Below are 8,619 nucleotides of genomic sequence, written 5' to 3' on the forward strand. Positions count from 1 at the left end.
CAAGAAAAAGCGCGTTCCAAACTGTGTGGTAAGACACCGACCGCTCTTATTTGATATGAATAAAAGTTTTCCTCCTCCTCCGACCGTGCCCGCACGTGTGTGGTGAAATGCAAGCACAAAAAGAACAACTCCCTTTGGAGATGTTTCAGGCAGGGGGCGCACGTCTTCTCCGAAGGCAGGAAATTTGAATTCCGAGGAGCGAGACAGGGCGGCGAAGACCGTGATAGGTGGCCTGCAGTGAGCAAGTGAGCAGAATACGGCCCTGCAGCCCATAATGGCGAATCACTGCTCTTCATTTGCGACAGATTTCACGTTGAGCGGAACGGCTTCAATTGTTGATGCAAAGCATCTCTTGCTCTCCGCTCCGTCGTCCGTTGTCCGCCGTCCGTCCATCCACCGGCCCACGAAGACACCGGCAACACTGTCGCTCCAGGAGCCCTTTAAGGGGAAGTGTGCTCGTCTCTTGCCGGCCCAGGAAGACACCGGCAACACTGTGGCTCCAGCATCTCATGGTCGGCGCTTGTCTCTCCCTTATTGTGGCGCCGTCCACACCCCCACTGCGCATGCTCGGCTCATCTCGGGCCGGCCCAGGAAGACACCGGTAACACTGTCGCTCCACGAGCCATTAAAGGGTAAGACACCACCAGGCGTTCAGCCAGCCGAGTATGCGCTGTGGGGGTGTGGACGGCGCAACAACGACAAGGGAGGGATATAGCCCAGTCGCATCTAATAAAAGTACACCATCTTCCCGTAGGGGAAGCCTGAGGAGTATGCACAACAGCCATGAGTTCAACGCAGTTTCCCATTTCGTAGCTCCGGTAAGTGAAAAGTGTGGTAGTTATAATGGCAAGCTGTAAATATAACGGTAGATACGTACCTCAACCTAACGGAAACGACGAACTCAGAACTAATGGGTACTTGAATCGACCCTATGGCTGCTTTGCATACTACTCACCCCTACAGGAAGATGGTCTCATATTTTTTTGCTTTTCGTTTCCCCCAGAAAAACAGCCACTGTGGCCGCGAGAAAACCCGCGTTCTTGGACTCGGAAGCACAACGTCTTATCCACTGTGCCATCGCGACAGCTAGAAAAACATGTTGACGTGTAAAAAATGCAGAACTCCCAAACACGTCGCAACAAGTGGTGTTGACGGGCGTATAGGTGACAAGAAAAGATACAGCACCACGGTACTTTGTAAAGCGATGACTGATGACTAGAGGAGCCTTTTACAACCGCAACGCCACTCAGATAACCTGCCCTACGCATTGCTTGACGTCAACAACAAAAGAGAGACATGGTGACGATTTGATGATGATGATGGTAGGAGTTTTTTGGCGCAAGGCCAGCTGGGGCAAAGAGCGCCAAACACAAGTATCTTAAAAAAAATAGTGGCTACTAAAGCCAGAACAACAATAAAATCAATTAACGGCAATGGTGAGGGCTGGTGTATAGGGCCAGATTTGATTATGCGTGATAGGAAATGAGGTTTAAAAACTTTACGTCTGATAAATACTCAAACACACGTTTCACGGAAACTATGGCATCGTCACCTGTAAACAGCGATGGATGTAGTGGGATATGTTGTCTGTAGAGTTCTCTGAAGTGTTTGAGTCGTGTTGTGTGAAGTGCCTTGCATGTGATTAGTATGTGCACCACGGATAGGGCCTTTCCGCACCTGCTGCACTGGGGTCTAGAAGATCCCGTCAGCAGATACGAGTGCGTTGCATGGGTGTGCCCTATCCGCAGCCTAGCCAAGGCGACTTCTGTGTGTCTGTTGTGTGAGTCAGCTGTGTACCGTCCCAAGTGTGGCTTTATTACATGTAGTTTGTTGTCGGTCTGTTCATCCCAGTGTGTTTGCCATGTTCTGAGCAGGTGTTGTCTTATGTGTGGCTTGAGGTCTGTGTAGGGTATCGTTGTAATGTCTACAGTGTTCCTGAGTGCAGCAGCAGCGGCCCTCTCGTCTGCCAACTCGTTCAAAGCAATCCCTGCGTATCCTGGGACCCAGCGGAGGAGCAGCTCATGCTTTTGTGCATACACGGACATAATAGTGTTGAATATAAGATTAACTATGCGGTTTTTGGAGGGCTTGTGCGATGCCAGTGCGCGAACAACACCCAAAGAATCTGAATAGATGATGGAATTGGGAATCTGGTTCTCAAGAATGTGTCGTACAATAAGTAAAATTCCATACGCTTCTGCTGAAAAAATTGTTGTGTGCACGTTCATGGTTCTGGCTGCATCACGGTGACTATTTCCTGTTTTATATTTATTTTAATATTTCCTTTGTACGTAGACTTCGTTATACCCCAACTACACACGGCTCGCCGGTGTTGCTCCAAAACAATGCGGCGAATCTGTGAAACGCGCCTGAACTACAGACATTGCGGTGTGTGGTCAGAAGGAACTGCAGCTGTGAGGCACACGCGAAGTCGCACGAAGTGTGTTCGGCGAAGGGGCGCAGTACTGATGTAACAATTTCGACGCCGCAGAAGTGGCGAGTGGAGAGGGTGCAGCGAAAGTATCGTTAGTTGAGTCCACGCTACGAGGTTTGTTACTCGACACGCTGGAGGGCCTACTCCTGCATCTATCTCCTAAAACCGAGCTCAAAAGGCTTTTGTGTATAAATCCCAAGTACTAAAGATTTTTACCTGACCGTATCTGACAGTCCGCTCCTCTCCGACAGCAAGCGTGGGCATCATTGCGCATGCGTGGCGTGCTCCGGCCCAACCGGCGTTACCGGAATGAGGCGCCACTCCGCTGGCATGGCTCGCTGAGCAGACCGTTGCGGCAGCTTCGCTATCCCGCGGAATTCCAACATGACTGCCCCCAGCTAGGTGAGCGCGCTACTGCGAACTTCAGGCCTCTAGTAGAAACAAGGATGACGAAACCGCCAAAGCATCTCCAAATAGATAAAGATGCACATATATAAGATTTTGAACGAAAGTTAAAATGTCGACCGAAGCGCGAGCCTGCTTCTGCGCAGCTCCCAGAAAGACAGCTTTGTCTTGGCTATCAAAAAGTTGAACGGCTTCTTTTAAATTATTAGGACCATTACGTCGTGTCAGCGACTACATTATGAAAAAAGGCGAAAAGAGGCTACAAACAACGTATTTTGCTTGTTTTTACTGACCAAAATTTAAATGCATATATTTCGTTCTGGATGAAGATTTGGCTTACACACGCACAGGGCACAGCCACTAACGCGAATGATTCCCCGTCGAGGGATGTGCGGTTATCTGTTAGCTAAACGCCTTTCCGCTGATGACGCTCCAGTTGTGCTGAGTGGGCCGTTGGGAGCGGAACGGACCGTCAAAAACGGTCAGCTAAAACTCTCTATTATCGTCGTAACGTCTCAATGAGAGCTGGCATACGTTCCGGGATCAACCGTTTTAATTTTTGTTTGTCGTTTCAGATGCAGACCTGGTCGGGCCGACTGCCGGCTCGTGAAATATGGGAAAGGCCCTTACCCTCGTTGTTGCCAAGGTCCTGTGATATGCCATGGCCTCTATCCGTTTGCTCTGCTAGTAGGCTAGTCATTGTGACCCTTCTTCGGATTCTTCTGGTCTAGTAGTCAGTCTTAAGCTGAGGTTTACTCACGGATACGAACGTGATTGACCTTTCGAGATGGCGTTTTTTTTTATTTACAGGTGATCAAACTAGAACGCTTTTGACTTCCTGAGGATAGAGCTCACTTCAATCTCTTGTTGATTGTGAATTTATGACGCTGAAATAAACTAGTCATCAAGAAAAGTCTTGGAAAAGATGTTCGGGTGGTGTTGGGGCTATTGTATGGTTAGCGTTCGTGAACTAGTAGGAATATTTGGATCCTTAGTTCTGCGTTGCAAGCACCTGATTCGCGTATGCATGTGATATCGCGTCACTTCACCACAATAGAAAAAGCAGAAGAGAACATGTCAGTAATCTCTAGAAGTTGCGCAAATAAATCTGGAGTGCTGTGGATTGGGATCTGCTTCCAAATTTTACACAACGAGTGGGTATTTCAAACCAAGCGTGTTTTATGAAACCACTTGGCACAACCCGATGACGAAGGATTTAGATGTTCCTTTAAATATAACCGGGATGTTGGCAGTACTGGGGAAGGCAGACGTAAAAAATTGGCCGCGTATCTGCTCCTCTTGTGTGAAATGTCGACGCAAGACGATAGTCGACTGGGGCCCCTGGCAAGTAAATGCATCCCTTCTCTTTCCCGCTTACCACTCATGCAGTTCGTCTCCCGTCTCGTTCCTACCAAGACAACACACTAGGGGTTCGCCCAGTCAATTGAATGTTGCCGCGTTCCACAGCTTCTTTCGGGTGCCTCGATGCCAGCGCTACCATACGGCGGAGACGCGCGTGAATCGAGGCACCTACCTACAGCGTTTATGGTGGAGCGAACAAGTCGAACGAACGAGTTCCTACGATTTCTACCCGGTTTACTTTCATTGGTGCATCTTTTGTTATGCGGCAGGTGGTAAACCGCTTCGTTTTTCTGAGTGACATGGGCTATTCTGTTTGTTGCACAGCAGTCTGTCAAATTTGCGGAGGCAGGGCTTTGGCCTTATTTGTCGCTTCTGGTAATGGCACTGTTCGTGGAATCCACGAATATGTTTGGTAGGAGATAAATTCAACAAAATGTTTGTGTGCACAATTCCGAATATAATATACGGCGTATATGGCCAGAAAACGCTTTAAAGAGACCTTGTCCACACTACTCACCTATCTCGTCCTATACACCGTGGAGCGGTATGATAGTATGACCTAAAACGCGTAACGAAAATGACAGCGCGAGCCATGAGCGTCGGAAAGCGGCACCTATTTGTATAAACTATTGAGGTAGGGGCTGTAACCCAACATTCGGCAAAGTATATCGTATTTATACGATTTTCAGTGGACCCAAATATAAATTTACCCCTTTACAATATTGTAATGCCACGAAAGAGAACAAAGACGTAATGGTGGATGTGTTTGAAGTTCGAAAACGGAGGTGTATTGCCTAGTGGCAACATTTGTGCCGTCGTTCTTGCAAGTGACGCTGTCGTAATCGTTGCTGCAGTCCCAGAGCATGTCGTTTTCCCGTAAACGAGAGGACCAGAAAGGAACTGGAACTTATTGAACAAACAGGCGTCATTTCTCGAGTGGACGAGCCAACACAGTGGTGCGCTCCAATGGTGCCCGTGGTGAAGCCCACAGGAGCCATACGTGTGTGTGGACTTCACAGAGCTCAACATCTTTGCGCTAAGGGAATGGCGCTCGATTCCTTCTGTTGATTATACTTTAGGACTTCTCTCTGGAGCAAGAAATTTTTGAAAGCTCGATGCCAATTCAGGATTCTGGCAGATAGGCTCGCTGAATCAAGCCGGAAGCTAACGACTTTCAACGCACCATATGGAAGGTTTCACTTAGATCGCATCCCTTTTCGCATTGCCTCAGCCCCGGAGATATTTCCGAGGAAGATGAACACCATCTTGGATGGAATACCACGGGTCTTTTGTCACATGGATGACATTCTCGCTTGGAGAGCTACCACAGAGGAGCACAACGAGGCCATTCGTACAGTTCTACGGCGCATCGCCCAAGCGACGCTCAATGAGGCCAAGTGCGTGTTCAACGTCCGAGAGCTCATCTCCTTGAGGCACAAAATCGGCCAGGAAGGCATCCGACCGGATGAGGCCAAAATCAAGGTTATTACAGAGATGCAATCCCCGACGAGCAGGACAGAGTTGCAAAGAGTACTAGGCATGGCAACATACCTAGCTCGGTTTATTGGCAACTTGTCGGAGGTGTTCCACCCTCTCACTTCTCTCCTATCCAAGAAACAAGAGTTTGCCTGGAATTCATGTCAACAAACTGCTTACGATAAGTGGAAGAAGTTCTTACAAGTCCAGTCCTCTCTGTCTATGACCCTGCCGAGGAAACAGTCGTAACAGCGGATACTTCTTCATTTGGGCTTGGAGCCGTTCTTCGTCAACGACAGGCTAAAGGAAACTATGCAGTCATTGCCTACGCTTCTCGCCTGTTGACGGACAAAGAAAGACGCTACGCGCAGATCTAGAAAGAAGCTCTAGCGCTCGTCTCCGCTTGCAAGAAGTTCTCCGACTACCTCGTCGGTAAGCAGTTCCGTTTGGAAAGCGACCACAAGCCGCTCGTTCCAATATTAACCTCCAAAGCATTGGATGGTCTCACGCAAGGCTACAGCGTCTGTGGATGCGCATGATGCGCTACCGCTACGGCATAGCCTATGTGCCAGAAAAAGAACTTTTGGCTGCAGACGCACTGTCACGTGCACCGCTCATGGCTACAGGTCCCTGGGATAAAGCTGAAGAAGTCGACAACTTCGTACGTTTCGTGACATCAAGTGTGCCCATCAAAGCGCCATGCCTACAATGGCTGAAGGACAGTCAACAGGAAGACAGTTTGTGCATAAAACTAAGGCGGTTTTGCAGCAAACAATGGCTACCTAGAAGAGGCCTGTGTCCGAAAGCCAAGCAGTTCTTCGAGTTCCGTCACGAGCTGCTTCATAAAGGTGACATTCTTTGGTATGGTAACAGAGTAATGGTTCCTCATTTATGCCGACCAGCAATCCTGCGGCTACTGCATGAGGGACATTTCGGACTCATGAAGACGCTGGCAGAAGCAACAGATACAGTATGGTGGCCCGGAATTTCACGGTACATCGAAGAAGCCGTTAAGCGTTGTCATAAATGCGCCGAAACGACGCTCAACAAGAAAATGCCGCTCAAACCTACACCATTTCCAGAAAGGCCATGGCAGCGGATAGCAATGAACCTTTACTTCCAACATAACAAGTGGTGGCTGATCATTACAGATTATAACTCCAGATATCCGGAGATCGCCCGTCTTGATCTGCTATCGTCATCGACAGTGATAACCTACTGCAAGTCGGTCATCGCTCGCCATAGGATACACGAAGTTGTTGTCATAGACAATGGACGTCAGTTCGCCACGGTTTCCACGTCATAATTCGCCACATTTGCTCGTGAGTACGGGTTTCAACACTTCACTTCAAGTCCTCACTATCCCCAGGGTAATGGAAGGGCAGAATCAGCCGTGAAAATCATTAAGGCATCGACTTCGAAGACAAGTGACGTCTACGCCACACTTCTGACTGACAGGACGACACCGCTTCGAAACGGCTACAGCCCGGCCCAGCTACTGATGGGACGGCGCTTGCATGCTAAGCTCCCCATCGCGCCCAAACTGCTGGTTCCTGAGCTGCCAGACTTTCGCGCTGTCCAAAAGTTCCAGCAAGAGGACAAGGAGCCCCGGCGAAAAGCGACGAGACGGCACGCGGAATCTGCCCGACATTTGAGACAGAGAAGACGTCTGGATTGTTGACCTTAAGAAAAAGGGTACTGTGGTACAGGCTGCAACCGAGCCCCGATCGTACACCGTCGACAAAAAGAGGCAGCTGTGCGCTGGAATCAAACACACCTTGTGACTATCCCTCAAGATGAGCATCGGTCAACCTATGAAGCACAAGGATCTGCACTACAAGATAGAACCATTGGGGAGGACGCCGTAACAAGGTGCCAAGATTCATCGCATAGGCATAGCCGCTGTGGACGCTGTGTAATTCGACCGAAGGAGTATACGGCCTGAACCTCCCTCGACCGAAGAAGTATATGGCTTGAACCTCCCTCCCTCGTTTATTTCGAAGGAAGATGTACGGTAAACCTCCAAGGTCGCGTGGCATCCGCAGCTACATCGCCATCGCGGGCAGGGCGCGTGAAAGGGGAGCGCGAGGAGTTTGCTAGAACTATTCTTGGAATAAACTGGTGCTGACGCGGAGCTCCCGAGTCTCCCTCCTGCTTGTGGCGTACACGTGCGACCGTCCTTAGAACAGATGTTTATTTTAAAACACCAGCCTGACTCCAGCTTCTTTTGTAAAAGTGGCGTGGGGTGGCTAATATTTTCTCAGTGCTGTTTTCTTCCACAAACTTGTGTTTCTTCGATGTTTGAGGGCAGCACCACTGCAGCTTTTGCACAAGCCCAGACAAAGCAAGCGGAGGAGTCCCTTGCAGGGTAGGAAACACGACCTTCCCCCGACTCTATCAAACTTGGCTGACTTTGTTTACGTGCTCACGTCAGGCTTAGTACTAGAAAGTGTGCCAGTTAACCATGTCATGAGCTTGTTTGAACATTGACGAGTGAGTTATAGGCGTTGAAATAGTATCATCTGTCATAGAAAGTGTTTTACTGCGTACGAAGACGACTGCAGTGGGATAATCATGGCGCGTGTGGCTCTCCATTGGTTCAGATGAGAGTGAACTCTTCCTTCTGACCTACCACACCCCGGACTACAGCCATAGCATTGTTTGACGGTGGCTTGGGGACTTCGTTCGTTCATTGTTTATTGCTAAAATTGGTTGGTGTACCATCAAATGCAACTGACTTCCTGGCTGCGACGTTACCCAGCCGTGGAATTCGACCCCATAGTTGATTGGCGCTACGGTCACTATGCCCAGCCCATGACTAGACTGGGTGTGTTTGGCGCGAGAACTCGCAAAAAACTCTAAATGGATATTGCACGGCTGTGTTGAACTCGCGACGTTCATGATGGCGGCTGCTGTGGTCTGGTTCATTGTTCGCGGACACC

At 49.3% G+C, this 8,619-nt stretch overlaps 1 long non-coding RNA gene across 1 annotated transcript in view; it reads left to right on the plus strand.

Moving 5' to 3' along the window:
* The window catches only part of LOC144144092 (uncharacterized), a 69,611-nt gene extending 65,906 nt beyond the window's left edge, over nucleotides 1–3,705 (plus strand). The window contains exon 4 of the long non-coding RNA XR_013317152.1: nucleotides 3,415–3,705. This is a non-coding gene — a long non-coding RNA (uncharacterized LOC144144092). The remainder of the gene's footprint in view (nucleotides 1–3,414) is intronic.
* The last annotated feature ends 4,914 nt before the right edge of the window (nucleotides 3,706–8,619 follow it).

This window comes from Haemaphysalis longicornis, unplaced genomic scaffold (assembly GCF_048455015.1).
Source record: "Haemaphysalis longicornis isolate Haplotype H1 unplaced genomic scaffold, Haemaphysalis longicornis Haplotype H1 scaffold_61, whole genome shotgun sequence".
In the NCBI taxonomy this organism is placed as follows: Eukaryota; Metazoa; Arthropoda; class Arachnida; order Ixodida; family Ixodidae; genus Haemaphysalis; species Haemaphysalis longicornis.